Raw genomic sequence first — 24,735 nt, 5'->3', positions numbered from 1 at the left:
CATACTTGCTCCGGACACTGCGAGAGGGCTGTACAAGCAATGATCACACGCACGACACAGCGGACACAGCAGGAACCGCGGTGTTGGCCGTCGAATGGCGCTAGCTGCGCAGCATTTGTGCACCGCTGCCGTCAGTGTCAGCCAGTTTGCCGTGGCATACGGAGCTCCATCGCAGTCGTTAACACTGGTAGCATGCCGCGACAGCGTGGACGTGAACCGTATGTGCAGTTGAGGGCGTATAGTGGGCATGTGGGAGGCCGGGTGGACGTACCGCCGAATTGCTCAACACGTGGGGCGTGAGGTCTCCACAGTACATCGATGTTGTCGCCAGTGGTCAGCGGAAGGTGCACGTGCCCGTCGACCTGGGACCGGACCGCAGCGACGCACGGATGCACGCCAAGACCGTAGGATCCTACGCAGTGCCGTAGGGGACCGCACCGCCACTTCCCAGCAAATTAGGGACACTGTTGCTCCTGGGGTATCGACGAGGACCATTCGCAACCGTCTCCTTGAAGCTGGGCTACGGTCCCGCACACCGTTAGGCCGTCTTCCGCTCACGTCCCAACATCGTGCAGCCCGCCTCCAGTGGTGTCGCGACAGGCGTGAATGGAGGGACGAATGGAGACGTGTCGTCTTCAGCGATGAGAGTCGCTTCTGCCTTGGTGCCAATGATGGTCGTATGCGTGTTTGGCGCCGTGCAGGTGAGCGCCACAATCAGGACTGCATACGACCGAGGCACACAGGGCCAACACCCGGCATCATGGTGTGGGGAGCGATCTCCTACACTGGCCGTACACCTCTGGTGATCGTCGAGGGGACACTGAATAGTGCACGGTACATCCAAACCGTCATCGAAGCCATCGTTCTACTATTCCTAGACCGGCAAGGGAACTTGCTGTTCCAACAGGACAATGCACGTCCGCATGTATCCCGTGCCACCCAACGTGCTCTAGAAGGTGTAAGTCAACTACCCTGGCCAGCAAGATCTCCGGATCTGTCCCCCATTGAGCATGTTTGGGACTGGATGAAGTGTCGTCTCGCGCGGTCTGCACGTCCAGCACGAACGCTGGTCCAACTGAGGCGCCAGGTGGAAATGGCATGACAAGCCGTTCCACAGGACTACATCCAGCATCTCTACGATCGTCTCCATGGGAGAATAGCAGCCTGCATTGCTGCGAAAGGTGGATATACACTGTACTAGTGCCGACATCGTGCATGCTCTGTTGCCTGTGTCTATGTGCCTGTGGTTCTGTCAGTGTGATCATGTGATGTATCTGACCCCAGGAATGTGTCAATAAAGTTTCCCCTTCCTGGGACAATGAATTCACGGTGTTCTTATTTCAATTTCCAGGAGTGTATATATGATTTCATTTCACCGACTGCTTCTGGCTGTACTCCCTTTACCAGAAAGGTTCCAGGATAGTTTTTTTTTTATAAATTGAAAATTGTTCTTTGCATGTAGTGATCCTAGCTCCTATCGAGGTAGTTCCCTTGGCTATCTATACATATGTGCCAGCGCTTCTGAAGTTCTTGGAAGCAATTAGGGAAATTTTCAAGTGTGATGCCTGTAAGCTAATTTGTCACAGTCCTTTGAATGTCTGTGATATCCTGAGAAAGCTTCCCTTTCACTATTCGCAAAAACAAGAAAATATCACAACAAAAGAGATCGAGTGAATATGGCGGATGTGGGAAGGAAATGTCTGGCCAGTTTGTCAGTAACATATGAAGAACTATGCGGTCTTGCATTGTCATGCCGTAAGAAACAGTCTTGAGAATGCCACAAGTCAGGGCGCTTACGTCATTTGTCGCTAACGTTTCAGGACGTCATTGTAAATAGTTCACTGTTTGACCTGAAAAACATAATCATCTTGAACGATTCTTTAATATCAAAGAATGCGATCAACATTGTCTTTGTTCTCGGAGGTTGTCATTGACTTTCTTCGAGGCTGGTCATCCAGGATTCCGCCATTTAGCCCGCTGACGCTTCGTGTGAGGGCAGCACCAACTTCTATTCCCAGCAATGATCTTTGTCAGACATGATGGATTACGTCTGGCTCCATCCAGTAGTTTAGCAGAAATTCTTCGTCTTTCCTGTTTATGTTCGTCTGTTAGTGTGTGAGAGACGAGTTTTGCATTAACTTTCCATTTCAGTAAATCTTCGCTTAAAATCTTATAACACACATCGCGATTCAAGTTAAGTTCTTCTGATATCGCACGCACAGTTACAGGATAGTCTTTTTGCAATAACTGCCATACATATTCCACGCTTGCATAGGTATGTGTTATTGATTGGCGACAAGTTCTCGAATTGTCTTGCACTGAATCTCTGACTTCTTTAAACCTTTTGTGCCACTCGAAAAGAGGACTTCTTGGAAGCGCCTCTCCTGCAAATGCTTGGTAATTAATTCTCCACGTTTCACTAGGGCTCACAGTCAGTATCCATTGTGTAACCTTAACTAATAGCCAAGATCCCAAACAATGTAATGCTAAGCACAGCGGTGCCACTTAGTGAGTTTGAGCAGAAATATGGGGAAAATCATTTCAACGACGCAGACACACCAAGTTTACCTAAAAACAACATTTGTTCCTTTTTAGTACTGCAAACTCACAAAACAAAAACTGTCCTCGAACTTTCCTGAGAAAGGGAGTACTTGGCATATCTCCCAGCTCCCCACGCGTGTCCAACAGACCTGCAAGACTCCTTATTGGATGTTATGCTTTTCCTGATCGTCATTGACTGTCTAATGACCTCCACTGGTCCAGTGGGTGCCCCCATGCTGTAAGTCATTTAGTATTGCGCCCAATCAGAAATATCTGCAGGGTCTTTGCTTGGACCCTTTCCCATTGCTTCCCGTTCTATGATGCGGAAACGAAATACATACATTTAGTCTTGTTACCTGACATGACTGGTTGGTGCAGGATGCGATCTATAATTTAGTATTGTCGTACACTATATAGTGCTTACATAGCAATCTTGACAATAAATTGGTTTCCAAAAGATGTCTACAATACAACACACATTTATGTCTTCCTGAGCAAGAGCTCTACTTCGGTATCGAGGGTTCGGACGTTGTTTCAGTCCCGACTCACGGGATTGGTCCCAGATAAAAATATGAAATGGCTGCCCGAAATTCATCAACTAAAGAGCTGTGTGTGAAAGCTTAACGCTTCCTACTTCCTTGCCCACGTCTCATGGGGTGCGGATCCAGCTTTACCGGGCCCTGATCTCGTCTTGACTAGACTGTGGTTGCCAGGTTTATGGCTCACCTTTAGACTTTGAAATTAATCGAACCAGTCCGTCATCGTTTAGTAAGATTGACAAAAGGCCTCTTCTGAAACAGTCTTGTATACTAAATAGTCTCCTAGCCGAAGAAGGACCATACTTCTTCTTTTCCTAAGGTACTAGATCTTGTTCACATATGCAGTCACAATTCGATAATTTCCTTATCAGTGAACTTTTCAAATTCTCCTTCCATTACAAGGCACCCTCGCTGACGTTTGGCCTCGTGTGGGATTGCCAGCTGGAAAGCGTCTCGAGGTACCTTCCAGGACCTTCACCTAACCGCCTTATAAGTGCTCCCTATGTTTCCCCTCACTGCCCTCCCACCAACCTTTCCACTTAGTTTTTAGCCAGACCACGAATTAGGACCGATCAGTTTCACAGAGCTAAACATTCTCCATGGCTTTCGGGGTCTGTTCGACAGAAGTATCAAGATGCTACCGCCATGTACATTACGGCTCTAAAACCGTGGACAGAACGCAATATTCTTTTACATCTACCGCCGGTCAGGAACAACATTTCTAGACAGGGGCGTGCAGTGTATTAACGGCGGAACTTCATAGTCATAAATATACTTCTGCTTTCACTAAGAAGACGTCCCTTAATCACATTTCAATTTTGTGATAACTCAGTGAGTGAGTAGTATCCAGGCTGTTTATCGATGTTATTTTTACGAACCAGGGATATCTGATATCCACAATCTTCTCTCTCACGTAAGTCGTACAGTCTGCTCACTTATCTTTCTCTCGGTATCAAGTCGCACTGGCTGACCATTTGAGTAGAGAAGCTATTAATCCCCCAACATTCACTTTGACGATCCCTGCGCGCACTTGTGGAGCAACTACGACCTCAACTCACTAGAAGATGGAGTAACATCTGCTGGGCTACTGCCACAATCTAATAAATTCTGTACTACCAAAGACACACAGTCCTCCTTCAGTTCCTCCCGCAAGTTATCCATCGTCCCATGTCGCTTCCGCATCACTCATACCAGATTTACCCACATTTTTGGTTTAAGTAATGAGCTTCCCCGTCTAGGTAGTTGTGGAGTCTTACAGAGAGTTGAAAATTAGGTGGACTGATAAGGTAAGGAATGAGGAGGTTCTACGCAGAATCGGAGAGGAAAGGAATATGTGGAAAACCAGCCAGTAGACTGATAACAAAAAAAACAAAAAACAAAACAGAGAGTAGCTCACATCCTGGTAGAATGATCCCTCCTTGTGGTTCTCCAAGTTGAACACGGCCTTCAGTATTCTTTCCCTCTAGCTCTAGTATTGGTGGACGATGTGCGGTCAGTTGAACTGATGCTTCATTTTCTCCGTGAAATAGGCTTTTATTCTTAGACACTACTAGCGGAGGCAGAGGCACAGTGGCTGAACTTGGAGCGTCTTCTGCCACATGCTGGGGCTCGACAGTACCTCTCCTGCCAGCTTGCATTGTACAATCTTTCCGGTTCTCCGCTGCTGCTGTTTGCTTGCCCATATACGACAATCATGTCTGCACGTTTCATCACAGGATAAACCTCTATTTGGTCAGGCGTGACTGACGTTAGTACTTGAGGACGCAGACATTAGTACTTCAATGTGTGGAAACAGACTGCAGTCTATTAAAGTACAGATGCACATTACTATTGCTTACACATGTCCGTATACAGTACGTCATATGCAGTGGGGTAGTTGAGTTATTATACCAACCTATACAGCTAAGCGTTCCTCGGGATTCCCTGCCAAACAATCTTAACAACAACAGTAACAGTACCGTAGTAACAACATGTATTCGAATGTCAGAGATATCAGAACGATTTTCACTTATACGCGTAACTTTCGACACGTTCATTTCTGGAACAGGATCCTTTACCTCAAACTGATAAATTTACTCTTCTCCATCGTTCCTGGAAGTTGGTAACATCGTTACATAATCATCCTGTTTGTAAGGCTACGTATCAGACGAATAATTTCAGAAAAGGCTTCCTAATACTTGAATTTATATCGATGGTAGAAATTTCTCTTCTTTACAAACGATTTTCTTGGTGTTGCCAGTCTGTATTTTATATCCTTATTTCTTAATCAAATAGAAAACTTAATTCGTTCGCACCCTATACCCTGCTTGTACTTTACAGCTTATATCTTTTTTAAAGGTAGTATGCACTTTGTTCAACGGATGTTCCAAGAATGTTTGTCGGGTGCCAAAGCCGTAAATTCATTAGAAGACAATGACATTTTCCACCTTGCTATGCTAGGTTGCTTGACGACTGGGTGTTGTGTGATGTCTTTAGGTTAGTTAAGTTTAAGTAGTCCTAAGTTCTAGGGGACTGATGACCATAGATGTTAAGTCCCATAGTGCTTACAGTCATTAGTCATATGGTAGGTTGTGATTGTCAGTTAGTAACTGTGACTGCGAGGAGGAAAATGGAACTGTCTTCTGATCTTCCAGGTTCTTTTACACCTCGAAAAAAATTAAGTCATCGTCAGACCTCAAACTTCTTATTTTTTCCTTTGAAATTTAATTTACTTCCCTATTTCTTGTTGATTTCCTTCGTAGCTTGCTCAAAGTATAAAGTACATGAGATCGGGGATAACCTTCAACCCAGTCTCACCTCATTTTCATCTATTATATCATTTCTTGCATTTCATAACTTATAACTGCCGTATAGTTTTGTAGGAGTTGTAGATAACCTTTTGCTCTTTGTATTTTATCCCTCTTTCCTTTACAATTTCAGGAAGTGTACTCCTGTCAACACTGTCAAAAGCTTCCGCTCGAAATACGAATTCTGTAAACGTAAGTTTACCTTCTTCAGCCTAATCTCTGATACGTCGTAGGGTCAATATTGGCTATAGCTCATACATTTCTCCAGAATAAAACCTAGTTCTTTTACTGGTCAGCTTGTACCAGTCGTTACATTCTTCTGTGGTTAATTCGTGATAGTATTTTACAATCATTATTCATCCAACTCTTGCCTCGCTAAACTCGCATATATACATTTACAAATATTTAAAATTTTTAATATTTGGTATATAACTATCTGGTTTAGCACCTAGGTAGCAGATAACATCCCGATAATTATTTAATAAATGGGCTAGGGTTAGAACTCTGAGGATTCCACTCAAACTAAATTATGTATGCAGACAGCTCATCCCTCTCGGGAATCAAGAATCACAACAATTTTTGCCTGATACTGGGAAGATATCAGTCATAGGAATTCTAAGACTTCCGAGAATGTTTTAAGTCTGAAGTCGCATAACAAAAGACAAAGAAAACATTTTTTCGCTTGATGTAATTGGAAATTAACAATTTTCTGATATTTTTACCTTTATTTGCACTGTGAAGCATTGCGTCTTGCCAAATTTCATGATTGTAGGCCAACGGGAAGTACCCCATAGATTTTGACGAGTGAATTTAGGGATTGTGTTGTTTGGGGAAGGAGGCCAGACAGCGAGGTTCAAATGTTCAAATGTGCGTGAAATCGTATGAGACTTAACTGCTAAAGTCATCAGTCTCTAAACTACACACTACTTAACCTAAATTATCCTAAGGACACACACACACACCCATGCCCGAGGGAGGACTCGAATGTCCGCCGGGGCGAGCCGCACAGTCCATGACTGCAGCGCCTTAGACCTCTCGGCTAGAGACAGCGAGGTCATCGGTCTCATCGGATTAGGGAAAGATGGGATAGGAAGTCGGCCGTGCCCTTTCAAAAGAACCATCCCAGCATTTGCCTGGAGCAATTTAGGGAATTCACGGAAAACAAAATCAGGATGGCCGGACTCGGGATTGAACCGTCGTCCTCCCGAATGCGAGTCTAGTGAATAACCACTGTGCCACCTCGCTCGATTGTGTACTTAGGAATATTAAAATCTGTGACATACATTGCCGTATGTTTTGACAGCACTGTCTTCGAAGCTACGTGTATTACACCACAAAGATCTATTAGTAAGTGACTAAAGTGTCAACATGATGAGCCTACCCCTTACTGATACAAAGTGCTCTTAACAGATGGACGGACAGACTATCGGATAATAAATGCTGAAAACTTTTTTCATTTGGGTTTCTAAAAGATTTACTTTTTAGGGTTTTTTACTTTAAGTGTACTGTGAAACCTTGCTTCCCAACGAAGTACGCGATTAGTGGCCAACAGAAAGTAGCCTATAGGTTTTGATGAGTGAGATTGTTGATATGAAAATATGTGACACCGATGGTCGTGTCTTCTGATTCCACTGACTTAGAAGATTCAGTTTTTTCCATCACCAATGAAGCGTAGTCCTTAAAATGTGGCATAAACTTCGTAGCGACAGAGCTACTCATTCCTGAGTAAAAGCCGGACGGGAAAACAGACAGACGGACAAAATGTGTCTCTCTAAGGGTTCCGTTTTTACTGAATGAGATAGGGAACCCTTAAAAGAGAAGCAAAAACATCTCTCGGTTAATGTGTCTAGAAAAAAAAATGTTAATCTAAGTTCATTGAGCTAAAAGAGGACAGCATTGAAAACTAAGTGCTTTTGTGACCTAAAAACACACTTCCACAGCCAGGCACGAACTCTCCAGCTCGCCTCCATAGAGCCACCGAACCGCCCTCATCTCCGCCGAAGTGGCCAGCCCAGAAGAGCAGCCAGTGAACAGAGGAGGCAGCGCAGGCCCTGCGCCATCCTTCCGCATCAGGCAGACACTCACTCTGGCGCGACCCATTCCGCTGCGAGGGCGCTTTCAGCGACAGCGCGTGCCGCGAATGCTGAGTAGGACAGACGGGCTCGCCGCCATCTGCCCGGGCGTCTTGCTACTCCTTTACCCGATAGCAAGACGCTATTTGAGATCCTAGGTCTCGGTAGTGTCGGACCCGTCAGCACGGCTCATCTGGCTCGAGATAAATTGACATTTTGGTATCGGCCTGAAGAAGACCGAACACAGAGCCCCAGCCTTAGAGTGTAGACAACAATAATGGAAGGGTAGAATTATACTACAGGCGTTCAATAAGTAATGAAACATACTTTTTCCCGAAAGCGGTTTGGTTTTCTTTCGGATTCCAATACACCATATTGTTTTCCCACTATGTTGTTGTTGTGATCTTCAGTCCTGAGACTGGTTTGATGTAGCTCTCCATGCTACTCTATCCTGTGCAAACTTCTTCATCTCCCAGTACCTACTGCAGCCTACATCCTTCTGAATCTGCTTAGTGTATTCATCTCCTGGTCTCCCTCTACGATTGTTAGCCTCCACGCTGCCCTCCAATACTAAATTGGTGATCCCTCGATGTCTCAGAATATGTCCTACCAACCGATCCCTTCTTCTAGTCAAGTTGTGCCACAAGCTCCTCTTCTCCGCAATTCTATTCAATACCTCCTCATTAGTTATGTGATCTACCCATCTAATCTTCAGCATTCTTCTGTAGCATCGCATTTCGAAAGCTTCTATTCCCTTTTAGTCTGAACTATTTATCGTCCACGTTTCACTTCCATACATGGCTTCACTCCATACAAATACTTTCAGAAACTTTAAGAGTTTCATTTCCTAATCTAATTCCTTCAGCATCACCCGGCTTAATTCGACTACATTCAATTATCCTCGTTTCGCTTTTGTTGATGTTCATCTCATACCCTCCTTTCAAGACACTGTCCATTCCGTTCAGCTGCTTTTCCAAGTCTTTTTCTGTCTCTGACAGAATTACAGTGTCATCGGCGAACCTTTTATTTCTTCTCAATGAATTTTAATACCTACTCCGAATTTTTCTTTTGTTTCCTTTATTGCTCGCTCAATATACAGATTGAATAACATCGGGGAAAGGCTACAACCATGTCTCAATCCCTTCTAAACCACTACTTCCCTTTCATGTCCCTCGACTCTTATAACTGCCATCTGCTTTCTGCAGAAATTGTAAATAGCCTTCCGCTCCCTGTATTTTACCACTGCCACCTTCATAAAGTGAAAGAGAGTATTCCAATCAACATTATCAAAAGCATTCTCTAAGTCTACAAACACTAGAACCGTAGGTTTGCCTTTCCTTAAACTTTCTTATAAGATAAGTCGTAGGGTCAGTATTGCCTCACGTGTTCCAACATACCTACGGAATCCAAACTGATCTTCCCCGAGGTCGGCTTCCATCAGTTCTTCCATGCGTCTGTAAAGAATTCGATTTAGTATTTTGCAGCCGTGGCTTATTAAACTGATACTTCGGTATTGGTTACAAACCCTATTTTTCAACAGAATCCCCGTGCAGTGCAACAGCTTATTCCACCTTACTGGGAGGACCCGTGTACCTGCATGATCGGCGTCAATGTCTTGCTACATTAATAACCCCTCCCCCAAATAATCCACGTACGAACAAGTGGATGTCGCTCTCAATGAAACCTGCTGTATCATTACCGACTGCCTATTACCGACAGCCTAACTTTTGAAATTAAATTGAAATCCGGGATACACCTCCGAAGCACCCCCTCTATACAGCCACCGCCCGCCCCACAATGCCTTAAGTCGACAAATAGGTCTTCGCACTCAATCCTAGATCCGACTGAATCAGTGTGCAGGCTGTAAAAGATAATTATCTGGAGCGAACGACAGTGATGTTCGTAAAGCGTAGTGGCATAAATTGATGTAGGACGCCTGTGGCCCATCAAGCAAGGAAACGCTCGGTTGCTAGACGCTCCAAAGCAACAGTTCGCTTAAATCACCGGCGAGTACCAAAACCCCATGTTCTCGCACTTGATGTGCACTAAATATGCTGTTGACTTCCCCGTAAAGTTAACGCTAAATATAACTTTCATAAACATTACACAAAAAATAATTACATTTCTACATCGACTTACATTTCACTCTTAAGTGCACTGTGGGTTCTTAGGTAGACCAGAAAACAAAACTATTTGACAGCTAATTTTACGCTGTTAAGATTCATAATAGTTTGAGGTAAAATTCACACAAACGTTAATTTTACAGGTTGTACGTGCCAGAACAAGTGGTTTTTAGTGCTTAAGGACACTTTGGACCAAAATCTTGTTCCGTGTGCGCTATAGCTCTTTGCCATTTAGGGCTGTTTCCAGGCTCGGTTGACTATAAGTGTCCCATGTACGTCAGTTTCTTTTCTTTTTTTGAAATCTTATGGGACTTAACTGCTAAGGTCATCAGCCTCTATGCTTACACACTACTTAACCTAAATTATCCTAAGGACAAATACACACACACATCCCCGAGGGAGGACTCGAACGTCCGCTGGGACCAGCCGCACAGTTCATGACTGCAGCACCTTTGACCGCTCGGCTAATCCCGCGCGGCCATCTTAACCTCACCTACATCACTGTAGTAAGTTGTAAACAACTACCGCTTACATCCTGTATGAGACGAGGCTACAATTAAGACGAGCAACGAAAGAAACGTCTGCTAAAATAATTGCTGCTGTCCGACACGGGGGGGGGGGGGGGGGGAGGGGAATGGGAAACAGGTCGATAAGGATACCACCAAATAGACTTCACAATGGAGTAGCTACATTTAGAATAAGGTGTGGCTTTTCCTGCTAACCAGTTGTGTATGAATGTGCTTCTCGTGTATTGTCCATTATGTCTGACAAGACGCTAATTTAAATACTTGTTGCTTACAAGTACCTCCAAGGTTTCAGGGGACGATTGCATGAAAATTGCAAGACAAAAAGAAAACAGACCCATATCAGTGGGCAGAGCACCGAATAAAATTGTCTTAATTCCGCCGCTGATAGTATTAATCACAACGTCAGGCTTGCAAACATACAACACTGTTCGTCAACCTTTACAGACTTTCAACGGAAATTACAGCAGTGATCGCTCAGTTGAGCTGAGCTGTGATTACCATACAACCAGACAGTAACACATCGCATACAGGCAGAGTCCCTGAAGGATTCAAAAACGATAACGAAAGCGCTACATAAGAAGCTTTATCCTCCGTCTATCCGAAATAAGGAGTCAAGTTAAAGCGGCATAGCCAACAGGATCGCCGTACACCGCAGGCATGGTGCATAACAGGCAACTTCATAATGGGTACGGAACTAGCTGTTCGCCACGTGGTCTGACATTTTCACCGTCAGTCAGTGGCTACGACCACTATCACTCCAGCTGATGGGATGTAGTATATTACTGGGTATAAAAATGACTGTGGGGAAAGGTGCTGCAGATAGCAATAATCTGCGTAACAGTGATTACAGCCTCTTTTTAAATTGTAGGTAACCGGCTATAATTTAATGAACAAATAACTTAATAGTTACACTTACCTTATTTCACGCATAATTTTACATGTATTTCATCTATATTTCTAGCGAATTTCTCCCTGCAGTTTCACCTGAATTCAGAAGAAACTTGTTAGTTTACCTGAATCGTGGACAGTGCTTCAAGTATTTTGGTATTATATTGAAACAAACACTTTTTACAGTTTTCACAGGGTATATCGAAAACATATCGACTCCAGTAACTGGTTCTAGTTTTGGGGAAGAAGGGCTGTCGCTGGCAAGTGTCCGATTCACTACTGTTGTACACCATGCGGTTCCAGAGAGTGCGTTAAATATATGTATGGTGTTCCTCCATGTGGCACTAGCTTTGGCCTTCAAATACGTTGATAAAATTACTGGATCGGTGCGAAGGTCGTTCTCGTGACCTGGTTGACGCAGTGAAGAATGCAAATGGAGGACTGACTGCGCCCATATTCTTAAATATTCCAACCAAATACCAGAGAGGGGCGAACATGTTTTTTTGAACATTTTTACATGTCCCCCCTTGTATTACCCACCCCCACAAGCAGACGTAACAAGTTTAGTTTGTTCATACAGTATATTTACACAAGTAATGAGGCGCTTATACATCAATTTTGGTTTTAATTGCTTTCTGGTCATCACTTTTCACCAGAATCCCCACCCATTGGAAAGTTATATGTGTGCCAAGTTTGGTATCAATTCCGTGTGGCATTTCAGGTAAACGCAGAAAAGCAACTTTGCATTTAACACTATTTCCCCCGTCCCCTAGGGGTGAAATGTCATTCGGACTAACGACCACGGAAATTATGAATTCGGTAATAATATCGATCGTTTTCGAATAATTTTAAATGTCACGGCTTCTAACTCCATCTTCACCTTGCAACCTTACCGTCTCCTCTATATCTCTCTCTCTCATTTTTTTTTACCCAACTTTCCCTTCTGCTATAATTTATTAGCTTTCTCAATCTTTGCATACAATTTAATTGCTGCTTATTAAAAGTGATTTTCTGATTATTTCGACGAAACATAGAATGTGTCTTCGTCGTGGCCTTCAGTTGTTATCTGCAATAACCCAAATCTGCTCCTTACCTCTTTCACTGTTACTGGATCGCCATCTGACTGCTACATTGAACTGCGACATGAATATACTTACTCTGTTTTACTATAATCTATTAACTGCTGGTGGGCTGTCATCATAAGTGACTGTATTTATTACCAAAGCTGACGTTATTCTTTAATAGCAAAGCTGACGTTATTCTTTAATTAATTTGACTGAAGTTACGTAATTCATAGTTACACTTTTTCTTGACAACAATAAAATTTTCGCGAAGTTTTACGTTGATGGTTTTTGGGATGGATTATAATCAGCAATGGAACATTGCTGGCAAAAATTAATTATATTCTGAAAACTTTTCTTCAAATATTTACTGCTGGTAATGAAATGTTTCTACAAACGTTTAAATGGGACTTACTTTTTACAATAATCTTGCAACTAGCACTGCGCAAAAATACCTTCAGTAGTCTTGAGTTTCGCAAAGAAAATAATTCAATAATATTACTTCCACTTATGATAATAGTTAGCTGATGTCTCTGTACGTCCGTTTATAATCATAGCTGGTGGCTGGCAGGCACACTGCTCCTCTCAACCTCTCGCTTCAGACCTGCTACCAACTCGCTTCACATCTCGCTTACTACTTACTTCCTAAGAACGCTAAAGTGCGGTCTCTCCTGCTAACCATGATTTCTGGTACAGACAATCCCTGCTACCATTACAAAATGAATCAATGCGCGGTCTTTCCCTCTCTTTCTTAAAATGTATCCCTACGCGGTCTCTCCCACCCTTTTCAAAATTATATCTATTTGCGGTCTCTCTTGCCAACAATACTTTGGTGCAGACATTCCCTGCTACCACAATTATTTCCAACAAGACGAATATTAATTATTCCTACTTAATCCTATTAATAAAATATAAACATCTTTCATAAATTGTGGTTTGACAATAGACAATAGAAATATACACGTCTTACAACCTCATCTCAAGAGTGGTGTTTTTAAAGTAATAATTACATAAATAATACGTAAAATAATTCATGTATGTAGATAATATGTGTGCTACGTTTGTTTGAAATCTATTGAGTGGTTTAGCAGCGGATGTGCAACATACAAAAATACGATATTTATAAGTATGTAAATAGAAGAAATTATGAATTTGACTGCCGTTACGTCATGCGAAAATGGAGAGTCAATTAGGCTTGCAGGCAAGCCGAGAGTGACTGAATGTAAAGGATTCTGCCAGCAATTAGTGGCTCTTCACAAGCCTCCTATATCGTACGAGAGTGGAGAAGAACGTAAACCCCGAAGCGGGGAAGGCATACAATTTTCGAACCAATTGGCGAGTGTTGAATCATGTAAGACATTCACATCAAAGGGCTTACTGCTGTGTGGATGAGAGAGTGTTGAATAGAAGTAAACAGAAAGGGGAACTCGGCACTGCGTAACGTCACGCAGTGAAAGGCGGCACAGAATTCGGATTACGTATGAAGTTGTTCAGTGGTAGAGAGTTCCGACTAACAACTGAGTACATTGTGTACACGTGACACTCTGCTACAGAACAGAGTGATTCGCTCTCCTTTACGGTAATTTCCTGTGTGGGAACTCTGTGCATTCAAATCGAAGCACTTGGTGCTTACTGTCGCAATGTTCATATATTATGTAGTAGATATGGGTATATTTTACTTATTATTTTACCATGGGACCTTGCATAGCTTTCACACTTTAAAAATTTTAAATGACGGTATTTGAAGTAGGTGTAGTCGTTGAAATAAAGGTAGTAGTAGGGATCAAGAAAAAACATCTTTAAAAATGAACCGAAAGACGTGAACTACTGATCACGAATTTATGACACCTCCTCGTGTATACATTTCTATGTACGAAATGTTCGGAAATGAAAGGTCCGATCGGCCGTGAAGTGGAAACCACAGCGAAAATCTAAAATGTTTTGTTCGCAACAGTTAGTCACATCTTTCAGCAACATCTCTAAATAGTCACCGCTCCGATTTACACACTTGCCGTGGCGCTGTACAAACTTTCCAGTACCCTCCTTACAGAAAGAAGCCTTTATTTGTTTGTGCCAAAGTGTTGTCTTCCTAGCCAGCGGTTCATGTGAGCAGAGATGAAAAATGGAGATAGCCAATGAAGGGCAGCATTGTGGGTAATCAAACACTTCCCAATGAAAACACTGGATCAGCGTCGTCATTGCCCTTGCAGAATGGGGCTGAAATGTGTCTTGAAGGAAGAAACGCATGACATTTATGTTAGGTGGTCCGCGTAGACTCAAGTGAAACCTCTCACCAGATCCACATACTTGGCAGGAGACACAGTTGTTTCAGGCACTTGCGCCCTGAACTGAAAAGAACGACGTGAAGCTAACGACAGGCACAGTAAAGACACTACCCAACACATCTTCGCAAAGTTCCACCGGATTTTCACACTGGTTTCCATTTCGCACCTAATCGGACCTCACTTCCCGCATACGTCTCGTAGATAATTTTAAGCTAAATTCTGTACAGAGCATTTCAGTACTTCGGTGTAAACGATATTTGAAGTAATAATGGAATGACCATGTAATTTATATGTCTTATTTTCTTTAAGGGATACAAATATATCAATAGTTACCCTTGAAAAGATTACATGCAGTTTTCCTTGGGTAAAGAAGGAAAATGGTAAACACAGTCCTGTTCTGTGAATCGTTTGTCCCTAAGTCTTGTTTATAGTGATCGCATATGCAGTTTTATTAGGTAAGTGTCTTCTTGTAAAATCTAAAGGCGTGCTTCAGTCAATGCTATCACCTTTATCAATGGTGTTCAAAAATGGCTCTGAGCATTATGGGACTTAACTTCTGAGGTCATCAGTCCCCTAGAACTTAGAACTACTTAAACCTCTCTAACCTAAGGACATTACACACATCCATGCCCGAGACAGGATTCGAACCTGAGACCGTAGCGGTCGCGCGGGTCCAGACTGTAGCGCCTAGAACCGCTCGGCCACCCCGGCCGGCTTATCAATGGTGTTATAACAGTTTCAAGTTGTGAATCAACGGAGCATTAATTGTAAAACCATAACCCGTGCGAAACTTTCGCACTTTTATCGTTGAGTATTTGGAGTAAGTGTAATCGTTTGGATAAGAGTAGATGGTGACAAAGACATGTCTGTTTTTTCTGAAAGTATATACGTTTAGAAAAGCCAACTTGTACGACGGGCAGATAGAACATGCTACCACAATGGTCACTGTCATTAGCTTTGACAACGCTGTATACAAGTTGTCCAGTTAATAAGTACTTTAAAACAATTAAAAGCTATTTGTGATAATATAATATGGAAAGGGAGTCTGTTATTCGTAATTAATAAGTCCACTTAGTAAAATATAGCTATGAAGCTGGGCATTCATGATGCCTTTTGCCTATGATAGTTACGGTTCTTTTATGTTAAAATCTTCCACAAACAGCAACTCCTAGAGCAAATTCGATGTTCAGTGTTAAAAGGCGGGGGAAAATATCCTCTCTGACGATGCCTCATTCATCTTCGTACGATTAGTAACTGTTGAGAAAAAAGGGATGTTGACTTGAGAAACAATGTATATGATTTTATGACTTATGATTATTACCTGACATTGACAGCTATATTGGAGGTGATCTCAGAATCTAAAAACGCTTTTTCTTATTACAGAGGATTATTCGCTAAGCTCTCTAAAAAATACGAAATGCTTACTAGTTTCAGCGCAATTAAGTTGCCATCTTCATATCATTTGTACAGAAAAGATTTTTATAGGGCCACACCATTTCGTCTATCCTCGTTAATTGGTGAAAACTTACAGTCTATGGAATGGCGTCTCTATAAGTTTTGGCAGATTAATGTGAACAGTCGACGAAATGGATTGGCCCAGTAAAATTTATATCTACACAAATGATCGGAAGATGTTGATTTAATTTCGCTGAAAATAGAAATCACTGTGTATTTCTGTGGAATATCGGCGAATAAACTTCTGCAATAAGGAGAGCAGACGTGTTTTTATTTTACGATTTTGTGCGCAATTCTGCTATTGAGAGAGATTTACTTCACAAAAACTGTGAATTTTAGCTGCTGTTGGCGGGAGCGTATCGAAGTTATAACGTTGAAGAAGCTGCTATACTGAAGAAGTCGATTGTTGACCGTGCGGAAATAAGAAGCAGAAAAGCATTGCTTACTACTGATGTGAATGGAGTAACGCAAGCAGGAACTGAAGCAAGCAAGTTGGTCAGGAGAGCTACATATACATACATACTACGCAAATCACTACCATGTTACGGATTCTTCCCTTTCCCATGAGCAAATAGAGTACGGGATAGTTGAAAGCACAATTTTCACGTGCTATCAGTTTTTGAGACTTTGTAAGAAGACCTTCGTGGTATAACGGACATGGGTCTTCAAGTCCCTTGCCAATTTAAATTTTTGAACATTTCAATGAATGTAAGAAGAACTTAGTGGTATAACTGACGTTTGTCTTCAAGTCTCTTGCAAGTTTAACTATTTCATGATTACAATGACGCTCTCTCGTTAGGCCGACAAACCTAGGACCATTCGTACTAATGTTCTTTGTATATTTGCAATATCCTTTGATAGTCCTAACTGGTATGAGTCTCACACACTTGAGCAGTACTCTCGGATGGGACGCAGAAGTGACTTGTAGGTAAAACTGCTTATTTGCTTCTGTCTCGGGTTCTTCGGCCGACGTTCGTGTGATGATTTTGCTGACGTTTCGCCAGCACGAGTGGCTGGCATTGTCAAAGCTTCACCCTCCATTGCCGGAGGCAATGGAGGGTGAAGCTTTGACAATGCCAGCCACTCGTGCTGGCGAAACGTCAGCAAAATCATCACACGAACGTCGGCCGAAGAACCCGAGACAGAAGCAAATAAGCAGTTTGTCAACAAGTGGCCACGAAAGTCTTAACAATTTTGACTTGTAGGTACTCTCTTTTGTAGACTGTCTACATTTTCCCAGCAACCTGTTCGTGAGCGATGTTCCCTACTTACATTAACATTGCCGGAGGCAATGGAGGGTGAAGCTTTGACAATGCCAGCCACTCGTGCTGGCGAAACGTCAGCAAAATCATCACACGAACGTCGGCCGAAGAACCCGAGACAGAAGCAAATAAGCAGTTTGTCAACAAGTGGCCACGAAAGTCTTAACAATTTTGACTTGTAGGTACTCTCTTTTGTAGACTGTCTACATTTTCCCAGCAACCTGTTCGTGAGCGATGTTCCCTACTTACATTAACTACGACTGAGCCTGTCCAATGATTAAGTTTCTTATCACTGCGTATTGCTACGCACATGTATTTGTATTACGTCACTGATCGCAGCTGTGTCTCGTTGATGATCTGGTCATGCGATAACACTTTTCTGCGTTTTGTATAGTTTTATTTTAAGTTTATGAATATCTGCCACCACTTTCCAATCTTTGAGACACTATGTGGTCGTTAGCTGTAAACCGTAAATACAGATCACGAGTAAACAACTGGCTATTGACACCTTCCTCATGAAGAGTATCCGACTCTAATAAGGATAAAAAAGTACCTTACTTTTCATCCGTATATGGCAGTCATGTAATACTTCTCACAAAAATACACCAAAATTAGTTTCGTCACTGCAGAAATAAAAGAGCGATATACAAAATTATTAATTATTTAAATAGTGGGAAGTATACATTATGACCTCATGGGCATAGAATTTTAAAGTTCTTAAGCCCCAGGACGGATATCGGTCGTTATCAAATATTTTCATGTCTGCGTTTCTAATCATATCCCCAACTTTACATGGAGAGATGGTTGTGTTATATTGCCCTCGCAATATTTTTATACAAGTAATGAGTGTATACACTAAATTTGCTTGAAATTGCTCAACACGCCTGAGTTATGCTTCTGTGTCACCCCTTTTCCACCCAGAAACCAGATCCTATGGTAGGTACCCATGGACACTACAAACATTTGCACCTTCCCCGTAATGAGAAGCATCTGGCAGCGTGGAAATTCCAATGGCAACGCTATTCTGTGATGAGGGTTTATTTTAATAATGATGAAGTGATGCCAAGGAGATTTAATGCACACCACGTGTTTGTACCGAAACAACAACCTGGTTGGCTATGTTTCTTGTGTCAACAAATAAATAACAAAATCGATGCGGCCCAACACGAATTGATTTACTGAGCCACCCCTTCATCTCAAAGAAGCACTTGCACCTAACGTCCTGTATTCTGTGTTGGGTGTGTTCCAGTCTCTATCTTCCCCTGTAACTGCCTCTAGTACCTTGGAAGTTACTCCTTGATGTCTTAGTACAGGTCGTATCATGCTCCTCCTTCTTCTAAATGTTTACATGTCCCCTCCGCTCTGATTCTAAGTAGAAACAATTAACTTCTTATCTGTCCACCATATTTTTAACATTTTTCTCCAGCACTACATTTTAAACTTTTCGATTACATTAATTTCCTTTTTTCTCACAATCTTTGATTCACTACAATGCTATGGTTAAAACGTACGTTCTCACAAATTTCTTCCTTATACTGGCAGAGTTCTTTTAGCAACGAATGCCTTCTTTTCCTGTGCTGGTCGACTGTTTACGTCCTCCTTGCTTCCTTCGTCAGGTAGTTTGCTGCCAGAGTAGCAATTAAATAACTTCCTCAACTACGTGGTCCTAATTTTCGCGTTAAGTCTTTCGTTGTATCTTGTAGAAAAAGAACATGTGTAATAGATTCATAGGAAGAGGGGTCACGGTGAAAGGAGATGTGTTAAGACATCGAGGAATAACTTTCATGGTATTAAAGGGAGCTGTAGGGAGTAAAAGCAGTAATGGGAGACAAAGACTGCCTTGTATATACAGCAAATTGCTATCATCACATTAGAGGTTACAGGAGGCGTATATTGTGACATTTTGTAATAGGCATCTAGGAAAGGCCCGCTCAGAGCTCAGTCAGTTAACTAAACCCCTTCAGCCTGCTGTAAAATCATATTAATTAATTATGCTACAAATCCAAGCAACAGTGTGCATTACATTAAAACAGAATTGTAGATAATGTTTTGCCGCCGAAGGCGTGGGCCCATACATACAGGTTCATTACTTTAAATCGCCCGTCTGACTGTAATCTGCACACTCAACAACATTAGTTACAATTAACAAATGTAATTAAAGCAAATTATCTTCGAAGCCTGGAAATGCACAGCAAACAGACCAGTCCAAAAATAGTTACTCTAGGGTGGAGTTCACACTTGTACATTACAATTTATTTATACGTAAATATCTCGTTCACGTAACTGGAAATGGGAGCAGATCATTCGCTCTGATAAACAGGGTTAAAGCAATGATGTGCAGAATTAGAGATTAATACCCCAGATTATGCTTCTTGCAGGATCTATGGCGAAACACATTGACACTCATCTAGTTGTAGATTAAACAATAATTATAACCGCAGGTTAAACGACAGATGTGAAACATTCCCTTTTAGCTGTTGTTCCTTCTGACATTCTGCAAGTAGCGGTCGGAGGGTTACCATTTCAATCCCTAGAGTTCTAAAAATAGCTCAACACGATTTTTCTCTGTCAAATGGCAATGAAGGTCTGATCGTAACAGTATACTACCATATATGTGACTGGGTCCTACAGGTACTGAATAATAAAACCCAGTGTGTTTCACTGAAGAGTGTATGTTCAGTGGACACAAGAAATATAAAGCAACATAAGCTTTCCTCCAACAACGTCTAATGGAAATTCATATCACTAAGTGTGAATTTATGCCCGTAAGTGAAACAGTTTGGTATTATCCAGTTACAATAGAAGAGGTAAACCTGTGAAGTAAGCCTATGAAGTCGAATACTTGGGACTAATACTAAGAAACGGTACGTAATATTACAGACACGTAAAATCAGGCACAGGGAATGCTAAAACATGATTACTTTCTAGAGCACATACTGTAAAATCGTAATATATTTTTCAAGTATTCATGTAAACTGTGTACAGAGGTGTAGTGAGGGCAGTATTTGATTATTACCCAACAGCCTCTTGTGCTAACTAATGTGGCCTGGCGGAAAATGCAAAGGAAATGAGACGTGAAGCTACAATCATATCGGTATAGTCCACAGGAAGTGTAATAAATCTGCTCAAGAAATTTACAATTCTGCGTGTTTAATGACGGATACCGTTCAGTTCTGACGTTGTGAAACAGAGGTGGAGTCAAGACACGTTTATAAGGTTTGTCGACCCGAAAAAGCGATCGACATTGTACAGTGGAGCAAAAGGTTTGAAATTATGAGAGAGGTAGTAGTAAGCTATAGGGTGAGATGGATGATATTAAACATGTACAAGAGCCAAGAGGGAGTAACAAGAGTGAAAACCAAGAACGAAGTGCTCGGATAAAAATGGGTGTAAGACGGGGATGTAGCCTTGTACCCTTAATGTTCAAACTATAACATCGAGGAAGTAATGATGGAAATAAAGGAAAGGATAAAGAGGGGAATTAAAATTCTTGTTGAAAGGATATCAATGATAAGACTCACTGATGATATGGCTATCAGTGACAGTGAAGAAGAATTGTAGGATCTCCTGAATGCGATGAAACGTCTTATAAGTGCAGAATGTGGATTGACAGTAAAGAAGAGAAATGAAAGTATTGAGAAGTAGCAGAATTGAGAACAACGAGAAACTTAACATTAGTATTGGGGATCTGGAACTAGATGAAGGAATTGTGCAGCAAGGAAGACATAAAAAGCAGACTAGCACTGGGAAAGAGTGTATTCGTAGCCGAGAGAAATCTAATTGAAACGAACATAGGCTTTGAAGAAGAAATTTCAGAGAATATACGTTTGGAGCACAGCATTGTTAGTGGTGAGACGTGGAATGTGGGAAAACCGGAGCAAAAGAGAATCTAAGGAGCTGAGATGAGGTGTATCAGAAGAATGTCAAGAATTAGGTGAAATGATAAAATGAGGAATATAGAGGTTCTCCGTAGAATCGGTGAGGGAAGGAATATGTGGAGAACACTGACGAAAAGGAGGAACTGGATGGCAGCACCTCTGTTAAGACATCGCATAGTAACTTCCCTCGTACTAGAGGGAGTTGCAGAGGATCAAACTGTAGAGGAAGACAGAGATCGGAATAGATGCAGCAAATAATTGAGCAGGTGCCACTCCGTGATGAAGAGGTTGGCACAGGAAAGGAATCCGTGGAGAGTCGTGTCAAGATGATGTTGGGACACCGAATTGAGAAAATTGACGATGCAGCATTTCAGTTGCGGCAGTACCGTACATCTCTCATATCAGCCATGGTAATTCTACATTAATCGTCATGAAACTTAAAATTTTTACTTAAACATCGAAACAGGAAAATGTACCTCGGTCAGTTGTAAGATGCTGGTTGCTGATGTTGGCGATCGCTTTATCCGGGGTAGAGCCAGCACTGTTGCTTGCTCATTCATTACCCAAACTGTGTCGAATCTACATGGCATTAATGCAGCAAGAAATATAGCTCGTCAATAATATGGAACTCAAATTCCTACAGCTGCAAGCATTCGATGATGACATCTGCAGTTGCAAATGCAAAGGGAACGCACCGGTCTGCTCTGTGCCGAGTCTAGGAGCACTGTTACTTGCCGCCGCCTCCAATGAGTCATTATGGAGTGTTGCGCTGTGGCAGACGGACGTTGCAGACACGTGACTGCCAAAAGTGCCGCCGTAGTCGAGCTGGTGACCAAGACAGGCGGAGTAGTCAGTCGGGTAGTTAATGTAACCAGCAACATCTACCGGAGACAACCGCCTTCGTCGCAATAACAGCGGCGGTGCGCTGCCAGATGCCGGACAGACGCGGCGGTAGAGGTGTCTATAATGGCGGGCTGCACCGAGTCAATCTCTGCACGGAGGCGAACGAGCGAGTTCTGGTCACGGTCGAGGGCGAAGCCTTCAGGTATCTGGTGTGCTGCGGTGTTGTCAGCCGGATGCCACTACAGAATGTGCGAGGTGTGGCAGATATGTGGACATCACAGTCTGGTGTAGCGATTGGTGTCTCTTCCTGGCCAGAAGGTCCAATACTCTACACGAGTGAACTTAGAAGTCGTGACCACAGTCAGATAGTATCTACACTCCTGGAAATTGAAATAAGAACACCGTGAATTCATTGTCCCAGGAAGGGGAAACTTTATTGACACATTCCTGGGGTCAGATACATCACATGATCACGCTGACAGAACCACAGGCACATAGACACAGGCAACAGAGCATGCACAATGTCGGCACTAGTACAGTGTATATCCACCTTTCGCAGCAATGCAGGCTGCTGTTCTCCCATGCAGACGATCGTAGAGATGCTGGATGTAGTCCTGTGGAACGGCTTGCCATGCCATTTCCACCTGGCGCCTCAGTTGGACCAGCGTTCGTGCTGCACGTGCAGACCGCGTGAGACGACGCTTCATCCAGTCCCAAACATGCTCAATGGGGGACAGATCCGGAGATCTTGCTGGCCAGGGTAGTTGACTTACACCTTCTAGAGCACGTTGGGTGGCACAGGATACATGCGGACGTGCATTGTCCTGTTGGAACAGCAAGTTCCCTTGCCGGTCTAGGAATGATAGAACGATGGGTTCGATGACGGTTTGGATGTACCGTGCACTATTCAGTGTCCCCTCGACGATCACCAGAGGTGTACGGCCAGTGTAGGAGATCGCTCCCCACACCATGATGCCGGGTGTTGGCCCCGTGTGTCTCGGTCGTATGCAGTCCTGATTGTGGCGCTCACCTGCACGGCGCCAAACACGCATACGACCATCATTGGCACCAAGGCAGAAGCGACTCTCATCGCTGAAGACGACACGTCTCCATTCGTCCCTCCAATCACGCCTGCCGCGACATCACTGGGCGATGTTGGGGCGTGAGCGGAAGACGGCCTAACGGTGTGCGGGACCGTAGCGCAGCTTCATGGAGACGGTTGCGAATGGTCCTCGCCGCTACCCCAGGAGCAACAGTGTCCCCAATTTGCTGGGAAGTGGCGGTGCGGTCCCCTACGGCACTGCGTAGGATCCTACGGTCTTGGCGTGCATCCGTGCGTCGCTGCGGTCCCGTCCCAGGTCGACGGGCACGTCCACCTTCCGCCGACCACTGGCCAGAACATCGATGTACTGTGGAGACCTGACGCCCCACGTGTTGAGCAATTCGGCGGTACGTCCACCCGGCCTCCCGCATGCCCACTATACGCCCTCGCTCAAAGTCTGTCAACTGCACATACGGTTACGTCCACGCTGTCGCGGTATGCTACCAGTGTTAAAGACTGCGATGGAGCTCCGTATGCCACGGCAAACTGGCTGACACTGACGGCGGCGGTGCACAAATGCTGCGCAGCTAGCGCCATTCGACGGCCAACACCGCGGTTCCTGGTGTGTCCGCTGTGCCGTGCGTGTGATCATTGCTTGTACAGCCCTCTCGCAGTGTCCGGAGCAAGTATGGTGGGTCTGACACACCGGTGTCAATGTGTTCTTTTTTCCATTTCCAGGAGTGTATGCGACACACCCATTAAGTTCCAAGGTTGATACACTTAATGGAAAAATGCTAACTGAAATTTGGTTGTTACATGAGGTCCTAAGGCTGGGAATTACTATGAAATTGATTAAAACCTAATTTTAAAAACAATTCAAAATGAAAATGAGATGAATCGAGCACTACGTACTTTATGTGAAATTTAAGTCAAAATAAACCAGTGATTTGTTACAGAAGTTCGACTTCGTATGCGCCGTTAGCTCTGAAAAGCGCGCCGCAGCGCGTAGCGTGAAGCAGTCGCCCTCCGTTTTCTGGCGGAGGCGCCTTTGACGCTATTGAAGGCTTCGGTGTCTCCCTCTAGCGGGAAAGGGGAAAAGTGGGCTGTTTTCGTGGGTTTAAGAAGTGGCTGTAAGGGCTCTCGTGGAGAGTTGGCAGGCGGGGCATGAAGAAGCGACTTTCCTGCCGGTGCTAGAAGGACACCAAGCGGACCGCGGCATCAGCGTAAGCGACGCGAGCAGCGGCTCCATGGTATGGCACGTTAACTGCTCGTTGCGAAAGGATTCTTCCTGAGAGTGGGTCTGCAGGGGGCCTAATCTGCAGTTCGGTCGTATGCTGTCAACCGGCGATGAAGTTCTGAAAATCGGCGCGCCTTCCTGCGTCCGTTGAAACGGCTGGCAGCGGGCGGCTCGGCAGAGCATTTGGAGGTGCTGC

At 43.5% G+C, this 24,735-nt stretch overlaps 1 protein-coding gene across 3 annotated transcripts in view; it reads right to left on the bottom strand.

The window, feature by feature from the left end:
• The window catches only part of LOC126278199 (leucine-rich repeat-containing protein 24), a 1,518,316-nt gene that overhangs the window by 911,203 nt on the left and 582,378 nt on the right, over window positions 1–24,735 (bottom strand). The window lies entirely within an intron of this gene.

The sequence above is a fragment of the Schistocerca gregaria genome, chromosome 6 (genome assembly GCF_023897955.1).
Source record: "Schistocerca gregaria isolate iqSchGreg1 chromosome 6, iqSchGreg1.2, whole genome shotgun sequence".
Classification (NCBI taxonomy): domain Eukaryota; kingdom Metazoa; phylum Arthropoda; class Insecta; order Orthoptera; family Acrididae; genus Schistocerca; species Schistocerca gregaria.
The sequence above is the reverse complement of the archived record's forward strand: the minus strand, read 5'-3'. Positions and strand labels throughout refer to the sequence as shown.